The 13,612-nt window shown below is 43.8% G+C and overlaps 1 protein-coding gene across 3 annotated transcripts in view; it reads left to right on the forward strand.

The window, feature by feature from the left end:
- Nucleotides 1-13,612, forward strand: part of LOC141271335 (microsomal triglyceride transfer protein-like) — a 155,703-nt gene that overhangs the window by 56,355 nt on the left and 85,736 nt on the right. The window lies entirely within an intron of this gene.

Raw genomic sequence — 13,612 nt, forward strand, 5'->3', positions numbered from 1 at the left:
TCCCAGAAAGAGCAGAGGTATAAATGAATAAATCACAGGTTATACTGAATGTTTTCTCACAAAATCACATATCATTTTGCTCACCTCCTCCTTCTCTATAACTTGTTGCCCGCAGATCGCATTGCATTTTTTTGGTGACAGGTTCTCTTTAAGTAAATATGGTTGATATGCCCTATCAGATTCAGCCCATGCACAAAAGTAGTAATATTTATGTGAAAAAAAGTCAATCTTTCCTGGACAGTCACACATTAAGAAACACATGTTGTTACCTTTATTGTTAAAGATTAGAATAATATAGCTGCTTCCTTCCAATAAAAGTGCCTCTCCTTTACAAGAGTTGTGTGTGGTGTTGCAGCTCATTCACTTCATAGTATTGAAACTTGCCTCAACTCACTGAAACATTTTGTGGTACTTTTTCTACAAGAAATCAGCCATTTTTATTATCTTTTTCAATGCTTGAAATAGTGTTCTTATATTTTTGTTAAGCCCAAGGCCATGTTTCTCCCAAAAATTCTATGCACACCAAACTGTTAAAGGCTCATCCGGTAAAGTGGATTCTCTAAGACGTAGGTGAGGGTGAGCAGTACAGTCTGGAGGGGATGTGCAGAGCAGCTTGGTGGATCTCTGAGGACCAGGGAAGCAAAATATGCAGGACTGCAGACTAACAGAGTAAGTAGCACCACATGAAGCTGAGCCAGGTGTGCAGATACATACGAGAACAGTAACTGTATAAGAAACTGGTATCTTCCAGCAAGCATGCAGTTAATCCCAAGAATACAGAAATGTATGTGCAATCTTTTATTTTTCACCAGGGCAATCGTTAATAGCAGCAATTCATACAAACTGCGACTTTTAGCAAGTAAGTAGTTAACCACAGTATTACATGGAAGTATAGGCAAACTTGAAGACTTGTTTGAAGAGATATATTTATTTATTTTACTTATATAGCGCCATTAATTCCACAGCGCTTTACAGACATTATCGGCATTGTCCCCGATTTGGGCTCACAATCTGATTTCCCTATGAGTATGTCTTTGGAATGTGGGAGGAAACTGGAGTATCAGGATGAAACCCACGCAAACATGGGGAAAACATGCAAACTCCTTTCAGATGTTGTCCTTGGTGGGATTTGAAGCCAGGAGCTCAGCGCTGCAAGGTTGCAGTGCTAAACACTGAGCCACATATATTTCCTTGATTGCAGAAGCTAACAGCACCGAGAACAGTTGTGATAAGTTGGTAACTTGCTGAGTGGTAGTGGACAACACTTGCTAAGCTGGACTGAGCTTGGAAATAACACTGCTCTAGTGGAGTAAAGGCAAACTCCTGACAAACTTGAGGAAACTGTGGACAATGCTACTTGATACCCAAGCACCTGGCCTCTGCATGAGATGGCCTTAAAAGGTCAAGGTTGATGATGTCTGAGGAGTTCACCAGGTTACCTGATAAATTCAACATGAACTATGGCAAAAAACGTAAAAGGAGAGCGTAAACCCTGGTGCTGGCACCAGGACAGGTGTATAACACAAATCTTTAGTAAATGAATTACTGACCATTAATGGGAATCTGTCCCCTAAAAGCTGATGACATTTCTAAATAGCTGATGGGTAAAGCATTTCAAATAGCATGATCCTCAACGTAGGACTATTTACATGTCTGGTAAAAACAAGTTTTATTTCCATGCTACGATTACATGTGTCATATGGGCAGTTTTTTGATGTGGGGAGTGATTAGAGTGTACTCACGGTGTAATGAGTTGTGACTTTATCAACCTGCATCACCCCGAAGACTGGAAGCAAGCAGCTGCAGGGAGAATACAACTTTATTTTCTCCCTGTAGTCACTGCAACAGTAAGTCAAATACACAGAACGTAAACACATTTTTGTATTGATTTCTCTGTGATTTTTGACAATTTTTGAAACCATTTTAGACAAAAAAAGCACTAGTAAAAAAAATACATTACTGCAAAAGCATTATGGATAAACATATTCCTAATATATCTTCAATAGTGATGAGCAAGCATGCTCGCTACTGCTTGGTGCTCGCCTGTACACCTCACTGCTCCGAGATCCTCGGCGCTCGCCGAGTATTTCCGGGGTTGCTCGGCGGGAGCTCAGATCCCTTCCCTGCATGGTTGGCGCTCTTTGAATCGCCAATCAACATGCAGGGATTATCTTCCACACACTGTAATGTCGCAGCCATGTTGGTTGTGGCATTATAGTGATTGGCTGGCCGCACAGCATCATCAGGTCTATATCAGACCTGGCGCCGCCGTGCTCATCACAGTTTACTACGCAATCAGGCAGTGTAGGGAGAGGTGCTGCTAAGCTAGGGAGAGATTTGGTTGTTTATTAGTTAGTGTAGGTATTCTACAAGATTCTCTACATATCCATCTCAACTAAGAGTCCTTCTGAGGACTAATCCGGCTGCAGAGATATCAGTACTAGGCAGGCAGGCAGGGTATATCATAGCAAAAGTGTCCATTACAGTTCTGTCTGCTGGTGCTTTTACAGATATTTGTAGAAATAGCCCCAGGTATCAGGGGCCAGGATTTTTTTTTTTTTATTTTAATCTTGATTTACTTAAAAAGCAATCCAGAGAACACCGTTTTTCTGCACCATTTACTTGTTGGCACTGCAGAATTCAGCCAGGTCCTTTCTACATTACAGCGCTAAAAATCCAGCTATTTAAAACTGTGGTTTATCCGTCACACGGATCACATATAATTGCGCTGAAAATATTGCCATTTCTGGCCTCCATTGAAATTTTGTTGGAGTGTGTCAGTGAACTTATTGACATGAGGTCGACGCTGTTAAAAATAGTTACCTACAGGCCAGCTATTTAAAACTGTGGTTTGTCCGACACATGGATCACATATAAGTTCGCTCCAAGTTCAGCCATTTGTAGTGAGCGTGGAAGATATTGTCCTCCATTTAAAATTGGCAAGGCACGTGGCAAGGGACGGGGAACTGGACATGATGGTGTTGGTGCATGCAGAGGCCGAGGCCGTGGGCAAGTTGAAATTGTGCCACAACAAACACCCACATCTTCTCACTCGACCTTACTGTCCAAATTAATAGGGGACCGCAGAACACCACTATTGAACACAGAGCAGTGTGAAAAGATTATTGGTTGGATAGCAGATAATGCTTCCAGTCACTTAGCTACCACCACCACCCTGTTTTCCACACAGTCAAGTCTCAGTAGCCGTGAGTCTGGACTGCATATTCCTCACCCTGATCCTCCTTCCACCCACCATGCCGAGTGCCCAGAGACAACTGATCCCACACTTGGACACTCCGAAGAGCTGTTCACTTTTGTATTTATAGATTCGGGCCTCTCGCCTGATCCACTTGAAGCGGGGCAAGAGGAGATCGCATGCAGCGATGCCCAAATATTTGAGCAGCCACGGTCATACGAAGGCGACGGTGGGAAAGTGTCACAAGAGGTGGACAATGATGAGACACAATTGCCAGAAAGTCAGGAGGAGGACCAGGGTGCGGAAGTGGAAGACGAGGTGGTGGATGATATAGTAACTGATCCAACCTGGCAGGAGGACATGCAGAGTGAGGACAGCAGCACACAGGGGAAGGGAGGCAGAGCACCCCAACAGGTAGGAAGAAGCAATATGGTGGTCGCAGACAAGGCGGGCAACCGTTCCCCGTAACACCAAGACGACGGAAGTTGCCAGTACAACTGTTAGATCTTCCCGAGTCTGGTTGTTTTTTAAAGACCCCAAAAAGGCCATTTGCACCACCTGCCAGGCCAGCATCAGCAGAGGTAGCAAAACTACCAGCCTGACCACCACCAGCATGATCAGACACATGGCAGCAAAGCACCCGACTTTGTGGGCCGAACCTCAGGGTCCAGGAACAGTGTCTGCAGGTGACACCACTGCTTCTTCCGCTGTTGTGTGTGCAAGCCAATCCCCTGTCCATAGTGCATGCAAAGATGCCTCTTGCCCTTGCACTTATTGTTGCACTCTCTCAACTAGCACCATCAGCAAGCATGTCTTTGTCCCAGCGCAGCGTTCGGTTTTCCATACCCCAGTCCTTGGAACGCAAGCGCAAATACGCAGCCAACACCCCACAGGCCACACTACTAAATTCCCACATTTCGCGACTACTTGCGCTCGAAATGTTGCCTTTTAGGCTCGTGGAGAGGGAAGCTTTCTGCAAACTGATGTCGGCGGCCTTCCCTCAGTACTCGGTCCCCAGCCGCCACTATTTTTCCCGGTGTGCAGTCCCCGCATTACACAAGCACGTGTCCCACAACATTAGCCGTGCCCTCAACAATGCAGTTACTGGGAAAGTCCACCTAACCACGGACACGTGGACAAGTGCTTGTGGGCAGGGATGGTACATCTCGCTGATGGCACACTGGGTTAACATAGTGGAAGCCGGGACCCAGACGGACCTTGGGATGGAACACATCCTCCCGACGCCAAGGATTGCGGGCCCTAGGTCAATCAGGGTTGCCCCCACAGTCTACAGCTCCTGCACCTCATCCACCTCAGCCGCCTCCTCCTCTTCAGCCACCATCTCCTAAATGACCACATTAGTCACAAGCTGGAAGCACTGCAGAACTGCCTCAGCCAAGCAGCAATGGGCTGTGCTGAAGCTAATATGCTTAGGTGACAAACTGCACAATGCTGAAGAGTTGTGGACCGCTCTGAAAGAGCTGGCAAATCTGTGGCTGACACCGCTGAACCTACAGCCAGGCATGGTCATGTGTGACAATGGCCGGAACCTGGTGGCGGCTGAGGCGAGCTCAAACATGTACCATGCCTGGCCCATGTGCTTAACCTCGTGGTTCAGCAGTTTCTCAAAGCCTACATGGATCTGCCGGATCTGCTTGTCAAAGTACTCCGCCTGTGTGCCCATTTTAGAAAGTCAGCTACAGCTTCTGCCACCCTTGCTGTGCTTCAGCAGCGTTTGCAGCTTCCGGCTCACCCACTGGTGTGTGATGTCCCACATGTTGGAACTCTACATTGCAGATGTTGGGAAGGATTTGTGAGCAGAAAAGGGCAGTTGTTTACTACCAGAATCAACAAGGCCGTCGGTGTTCAGTTCAGACTCCACACATTAGACCTCAGGAGTGGACATGGATGTCAGACATCTGTACCATCCTCCAAAACTTTGAGGACTCCACCAAGGTGGTGAGCGGCGATGATACAATAATTAGCGTCACCATCCCGCTTCTCTGCCTTCTGAAACGCTCTCTGCTCACAGTCAAAAGGATGCATTGCAGGCGGAGCACGATGAGATGGAGCAAGGAACCATACAGGGTGATTACACACAGCCCAGCCTCATCTCATCCCAACTTGGAGGAGGAGTAGGAAGAACAGGAGCTAATTTCATGCGCTATAGATGGTACTACCTGCACAACTGTCATACTATCTGTTCAGCGTGGATGGCCTGAGGACAGGGAAGAGAAAGAGGAGAGCATGGTCAGTCGTCCTCTTGGTGAGGACACGGAAGTCTTGCCTGTTAGTAGTCTGGCACACATGGCTGAGTTTATGTTATGCTGCCTTTCCCGTGACCCTCGTGTTCTCAAAATTTTGGATGACAGTCATTACTGGTTTGTGACACTTCTAGACCCACGCTACAAGCAGAATTTTATATCTCTTGTTCCTGAGGCGGACAGGTCTACAAAAATGGGGCAGCACCAGAAGGCCCTTGTTGCGGAACTATTAAAAAAAATTCCCATCTGAAAACGCTGGCTGCAGAGGTCACAATATGTTTGACAACCAAGGAGTACAAGCGAGAGAGACACAACTGCAATCCAGCAGAGACAGGGGAACACTCTCAAAGTTCTGGGAGAGTTTTCTCAGCCCCTCCCATCGCACAGGCCCTGAGGTGCGAGGTACTCTCACAAGGAGAGCAAAGTTTGGGAAGAAGCTGAAGGAGTACCTTTCCGACCGTACCAATGTCCTCCGTGATTCCTCTGTGCCTTATAACTATTGGGTATCCAAGATGGACACGTGGCATGAACTGGCTCTCTATGCCTTGGAGGTCCTGGCCTGCCCTGCCGCTAGTGTTTCATCAGAGCGGGTTTTTAGTGCCACTGGTGGAATTATAACTGATAAGCGCATCCGCCTGTCAACTGAAAATGCTGACATGCTGACTCTTATAAAAATGAACAAGGACTGGATTGGGCCAGACTTCTCAACACCACCGAATGATAGCAGCGTAACATAAACTCAAATACAGTGTCTTTTTTTGGGAGGTGTATTCCCATGCACCTTTTCACACCCAGACATGGGTATACGCTTCCTGATTTTGTCTATTTGCTCTTGTCCTTTTCCTTCTCCTCATCCTCATCCTCCACCACCATATCACCAGGGTGACCATGGTCCGTGATGCAACACCCACATAATTTTTTTAAAGGGTGTTTGATGCCCATAAAAAAATATATAATATATACAGTATGTTCATTTATAGCCCCTAGGGGTAAATGTTTGTCAGCCCATACACTTAGTGCATGGGCATTACAAGTATAGAAGATCCGCTCCTTTCTAATGGGAGCATTTTTTTTATGAGGCTCTCCTCCACGTCTTTTCCAAGGGGCACTGGAGTGCCTCCCAATATTTGGTAGCCCTTGCATTCTCTGCATAGGCTAACACTATGGGAGACCCACTTCCTAATAATGGGAACATTTTTTTCAGGAGGCCCTCCTCTACGTCTCTTCCAAGGGGCATTGGAGTAGGTCCAAATTTTTGGCAGCCCTTGCATTCACTGCATAGGCAAACAGTATGGGAGACCCACTTCCTAATAATGGGAACATTGTTTTCAGGAGGTCCTCCTCTAAGTCTCTTCAAAGGGGTATTAGAGTGTGTCCAAATTTTCAAAGGGGTTTTGGGGTGTGTAAAAATTTTGGGCACTCACTGCATACGCAATAACCGTATAGGAGACCCACTCTTTAGTAACGGGAACAGCAAAGCATAGCAGGCTGATGGCTCTCTAAGAATAGCGAGGGCCGACTGCTGGCCCTTTAAGAATAACAAAGGCCTCCTGATGGCCCTATAAAAATAGGCTTTGTGACTTTTAGAGTCCCTCCATCATAAATGAAACAGGATGTGTCTGATCATGTCTCACACACCACATGGCCAGATAAGATTGTAAAATGTTAAAACGACATTTCCCGGTAAATGCATTTGTCACAGTATTTTTGAATTTGGTTATTTATTTTGCCTTATATACAAGTCATTACCCTGGAAAGAATGTTCCTTAACCTATTTCCCAGGAAAATCCATTTTGGTTTCGTTTTTGTATTTTTTATTGTCAGAGGTATTAGGTCTCTTTTACGGACTCACAACGTTATTGAAAGAAGTGACCTGGGAGTCAGAAATGCTTCCAGGGGTCTTCCCCATGCTGTTCCCATGTCATTTGAGCACTGATCCCAAAGATTTGGGCAATTTTTAGGCCCTCTGCAGACCGCTGGGGGGAGCCGTCTGAAAAATGCTCGAGTTTCCCATAGACTTACATTGGGCTCGTTGCTCGGGTTGAGCACCTGAGCATTCCAATTTGCTCGACCCGAGCATCGAGCACCCGAGCATTTTAGTGCTCGCTCATCATTAATTTGAAAAGGCCCTGACATTTACTATATATTGTTTTATACACTGCTCAAAAAATAAAAAAATAACGGGAACGCTTAAACAAAAGAATATAACTCCAAGTAAATCAAACTGTCCACTTAGGAAGCAACACTGATTGACAATCAATTTCACATGCTGTTGTGCAAATGGAATAGACAATAGATGGAAATTATTGGCAATTATCAAGACACACTCAATAAAGGAGTGGTTCTGCAGGTGGGGACCACAGACCACATCTCAGTACCAATGCTTTCTGGCTGATGTTTTGGTCCCTTTTGAATGTTGGTCGTGCTTTCACACTCGTGGTAGCATGAGACGGACTCTACAACCCACAGAAGTTGCTCAGGTAGTGCAGCTCATCCAGGATGGCATATCAATGCGAGCTGTGGCAAAAAGGTTTGCTGTGTCTGTCAGTGTCGTGTCCAGAGGCTGGAGGCGCTACCAGGAGACAGGCCAGTACACCAGGAGACATGGAGGGGGCCATAGGAGGGCAACAACCCAGCAGCAGGACCGCTACCTCTACTTTTGTGCAAGGAGGAACAGGAGAAGAACTGCCATAGCCCTGCAAAATGACCTCCAGCTAGCCACAAATGTTCATGTGTCTGCACAAACGGTTAGAAACCGACTCCATGAGGGTGGTATGAGGGCCCGACGACCACAGATGGGGGTTGTGCACAGAGCCCAACACCGTGCAGGATGCTTGGCACTTGCCACAGAACACCAGGATTGGCAAAGTTGCCACTGACGCCCTGTGCCCTTGACAGATGAAAGCCGGTTCACACTGAGCACATGCGACAGACATGACCGAGTCTGGAGACAACGTGGAGAGTGATCTGCTGCCTCCGACATCCTTCAGCATGACCGGTTTGGCAGTGGGCTAGTAATGGTGTGGGGTGGCATTTCTTTGGAGGGCCGCACAACCTTCCATGTGCTCGCCAGAGATAGCCTGACTGCCATTAGGTACCGAGATAACATCCTCAGACCCCTTGTGAGACCATATGCTGATGCGATTGGCCCTGGGTTCCTCCTAATGCAGGACAATGCCAGACCTCATGTGGCTGGATTGTGTCAGCAATTCCTGCAAGATGAAGGCATTGAAGCTATGGACTGGCCCGCCCGTTCCCCAGACCTGTATCCGATTGAGCACATCAGGGACATCATGCTTCGCTCCATCCACCAACGTCATGTTGCACCACAGACTGTCCAGGAGTTGGCGGATGCTTTAGTCCAGGTCTGGGAGGAGATCCCACAGGAGACCATCCGCAAGCTCATCAGGAGCATGCCCAGGCGCTGTAGGGAGGTCATACAGGCACGTGGAGGCCGCACACAATACTGAGCCTCATTTTGACTTGTTTTAAGGACATTACATCAAAGTTGGATCAGCCTGTAGTGTGTTTTTCCACTTTAATTTTGGGGGTGACTCCAAATCCAGACCTCCATTGGTTAATAAATTTGATTTCCATTGATAATTGTTGAGTGATTTTGTTGTCAGCGCATTCAACTTTGTACAGAACAAAGTATTCAATGAGAATATCTCATTCATTCAGATCTAGGATGTGTTATTTGAGTGTTCCCTTTATTTTTTGAGCAGTGCATATATGCATATATATATATGACTTTTAGAAAAGTTAGATACGCTCAAACTGAAGATTAACAGATCTCTTTATAATTAAAGTAAAAGTTGGTGGTCTCATTCCATATTCTTATCTATGCCTCACCTTTGGAACTGTCTGTGGTCTAGCTGCAAGGGTCAGGGCAAGCTGACAGGTGAAGTCCAGTACTTGCGTAAGCAGTTTCATAATTCCTACATTCTAGGCAGTCATCCAATGTGTTCCTCTGGCTCGAGAGTCTTATCTCTTTTTTTGAAATGTTTTATGGGAACAATCTCTGTTCATTGACTTTAGACACTGGTTGAAATTCAAATAAACCACAGCTATCAGTTATATTCTCTTATTTAGCGCAATATTGTCTTATATACCTCCTTTTCCACTTTTTACATCCATTTATGCAAAAATTAATAGGACATCTGAGAAGAAAAAAATGGCAATATATCAGCACAAACAATCATAATTTGGCCATTATCTGATACAGTTAGGTCCATATATATTTGGACAGAGACAACCTTTTTCTAATTTTGGTTCTAGACATTACCACAATGAATTTTAAACAAAACAATTCAGATGCAGTTGAAGTTCAGACTTTCAGCTTTCATTTGAGGGTATCCACATTAAAATTGGATGAAGGGTTTAGGAGTTTCAGCTCCTTAACATGTGCCACCCTGTTTTTAAAGGGACCAAAAGTAATTGGACAATTGACTCCAAGGCTATTTCATGGACAGGTGTGGGCAATCCCTTCGTTATGTCATTCTCAATTAAGCAGATAAAAGGCCTGGAGTTGATTTGAGGTGTGGTGCTTGCATTTGGAAGGTTTTGCTGTGAAGTAAACATGCGGTCAAAGGAGCTCTCCATGAAGGTGAAATAAGCCACTCTTAAGCTTCAAAAACAGAAAAACCCATCCGAGAAATTGCTACAATATTAGGAGTGGCAAAATCTACAGTTTGGCACATCCTGAGAAAGAAAGAAAGCACTGGTGAACTTATCAATGCAAAAAGACCTGGGCACCCACGGAAGACACAGTGGTGGATGATCGCAGAATAATCTCCATGGTGAATAGAAACCCCTTCACAACAGCCAACCAAGTGAACAACACTCTCCAGGAGGTAGGCGTATCAATATCCAAATCTACCATAAAGAGAAGACTGCATGAAAGTAAATACAGAGGGTTCACTGCACGATGCAAGCCACTCATAAGCATCAAAAATAAAAAGGCTAGACTGGACTTTGCTAAAAAACATCTAAAAAAGCCAGCACAGTTCTGGAAGAACATTCTTTGGACAGATGAAATCAAGATCAACCTCTACCAGAATGATGGAAAGAGAAAAGTATGGCGAAGGCGTGGTACAGCTCATGATCCAAAGCATACCACATCATCTGTAAAACACGGCGGAGGCAGTGTGATGGCTTGGGCATGCATGGCTGCCAGTGGCACTGGGTCACTAGTGTTTATTGATGATGTGACACAGGACAGAAGCAGCCGAATGAATTCTGACGTATTCAGAGCCATACTGTGTGCTCAGATCCAGCCAAATGCAGCCAAACTGATTGGTCGTTGTTTCATAGTACAGATGGACAATGACCCAAAACATAAAGCCAAAGCAACCCAGGAGTTTATTAAAGCAAAGAAGTGGAATATTCTTGAATGGCCAAGTCAGTCACCTCATCTCAACCCAATTGAGCATGCATTTCACTTGTTAAAGACTAAACTTCAGACAGAAAGGCCCACAAACAAACAGCAACTGAAAACCACCGCAGTGAAGGCCTGGCAGAGCATCAAAAAGGAGGAAACACAGCGTCTGGTGATGTCCATGAGTTCAAGCCTTCAGGCAGTCATTGCCAACAAAGGGTTTTCAACCAAGTACTAGAAATGAACATTTTATTTACAATTATTTAATCTGTCCAATTACTTTTGGTCCCTTTAAAAACAGGGTGGCACATGTTAAGGAGCTGAAACTCCTAAACCCTTCATCCAATTTTAATGTGGATACCCTCAAATGAAAGCTGAAAGTCTGAACTTCAACTGCATCTGAATTGTTTTGTTTAAAATTCATTGTGGTAATGTCTAGAACCAAAATTAGAAAAATGTTGTCTCTGTCCAAATATATATGGACCTAACTGTATGTTCAAGCAGCTCCTTCTTTTGAGCCTTTTCGGGGATTGCCTTTCCTTTTTAGTGAAGATGCAGAATGTTATCATACTAATGTAAATGGCAGTAATAGTGTGGTAATATTCCTTCATCATGTATATCTTGTATACATGATGAAGAAATATTACAAGGGTAAGAGAGGTAATCCTACGTAAAGTATAATTGTTATCTGCTTTTTCTCTAAATTTTTAAAGCATGTTTTCATGAACCATTTTGCTTAGAGAGTAGCGAGAATAAGTGATAGAATACACTCAACTGAATGACACAAAACTATAGAGGATAAAAAAATAAAAGTTTATATTGTTATCAGAGCTGTTTGACATCGAGATTAATAATCTGAGTGCAGAGTTTGGTGCTTTGAAGGCCTATTCAACAGTGTGAATTATTTTACATAAGTACTCAACATGCCATAATTACAATAAAATATGATTTTGGTATACCCCATGTACTTTTTTAATATATTTTAAAGAATTTGTTCATTTCAAAAATATTACCTTCAGATATTGTCCTTATTTGAGATATTGTCCTTATTTGACTAAATGCATGGATCAGGTAAATAAAAATGCCCAACGCCATTTCACACAATGCTAAAGAGTCATAGACCCATCCAATGACGTCAAGTACGGTCAAGTTGGCTTCGTCTTAATGCCCTGCAGCTGTCGCATCACGTGGCCTAGCCAGTAAAAAAAAAAAGATGAGGACCAGCAAAGTAGTACTACTTTAGGGTTTTACAGGGTATGGATAGGAGCTCAGAGCTCACAGCTCATTCCACATCGGGAAGGAATAGGCCAAAATTGAATTGTGTTGTACTAATGGGAGTTTCAGTCAGTCTGAACAATAATCCATTCAGATGAGATATGGAAGTGCTGTACATCCATAGCACCTTAGTAATCCTTTTTTTTAAATCTTCATATACTGCAATTGCAAAGCTGGAGGGAAGTTAAATACCCTATGTCCTAATTTTGCTAGAAATCAAGAATCCTGAAACCTAGGCTTGTGTGTCACATATTTATACATGTATACTGTATACATATATTTCAAATTTCCAAAAATTTTAAATCTGCCATCTTCACAAACTGTGCACGTTGTCAAAAATGTTTTTTTGCACACTTGCATGCCACCCAAATACAGCGACATGTTTCAAGTGCTTGCTTCTGGGCCACAAAACTAACAAGATTTTTGTGCCCTGTTCATTTTTGAGGAATACTGGGGGTGCACATTTTTTAAAAATCTTAATGTAATGGACACATTTACATTTTTTGAATATCTGTTTTAATAGTTCAATTTATCATCCGTAGAACCCGTGACCATAATGTAAGCTGGTGCTGTATTTTTGTGTCCAGGCGTGAACCTACATGTGTCTGCTTTGCATCATAGCATTTTGGCTTCCACCACATTTTGGTTTTAAGGAGGAAAATGAAAAAGATTAAGGTTATACAACTGTTTTAATAGTTAATCATCCATATGCACCAGAACATTATTGGTTGCCACAAATTACTTTCTGTGCTTGTACTTACCTAGTAATGTAGTAATTTAGTTTTAGGGTTATATAGACTGCATTTTTTGCAGAGATAAAGGGAAATTGAAAAAAAATGTTACGCAAAGAAAAGCAAAACAAGGCTAATGTTTTAGTAGTTGAATTTAATAACCTTATGCGCCACATGAAAACTGCTGTCTGTTGCCACAAATCACTTACCATACAAAGTATTTTATGGTTACGTAGATTGCATTTTCTGGGTGATGGATTTAAAAACAAACAAACACTAGTGTAAAGAGCTGGTCACTTACTAAAGACTATTGGACCAATGCACGTAGAGCAGAGTCCACGGCTCTATGGGATGCAGACTTTTTCCAGCACGGAGCACCAGTTCCGTCGATCTTATTATTGTATTTTATTAGAGATTTGCTTGCTGTATCTTTTATTAGTGATTTGTTTGCTCATCAGTTCAGCTTCAGGAATTAATGTTTCCATTCAGTGACAGTAAACAGAGGAAGATGTGAGGGCTGGATCTTATGCATACATAAGGCCAGACCCAAGATTGGTAATCAATGAAAGCAATCATTCCATTGTCTCCCAGCCATTAGTCCCATTGTGTGGATGGGGATTGTAGACCCAGAGGAGCCGTCACCACAGGGGGTCTCACATGCAGTTCCAGATGATGGGCTTCTGGAATATTCTTCATCCTTTGAGCTAAAAGCAAATATTTAAGGGGGAGGGTGTGAACACTTCTGCCCATCCAGGGGGCTGATCCCAGG

This window comes from Phyllobates terribilis, unplaced genomic scaffold, assembly GCF_046119375.1.
Source record: "Phyllobates terribilis strain yellow unplaced genomic scaffold, ASM4611937v1 Scaffold_5__5_contigs__length_657084704, whole genome shotgun sequence".
In the NCBI taxonomy this organism is placed as follows: Eukaryota; Metazoa; Chordata; class Amphibia; order Anura; family Dendrobatidae; genus Phyllobates; species Phyllobates terribilis.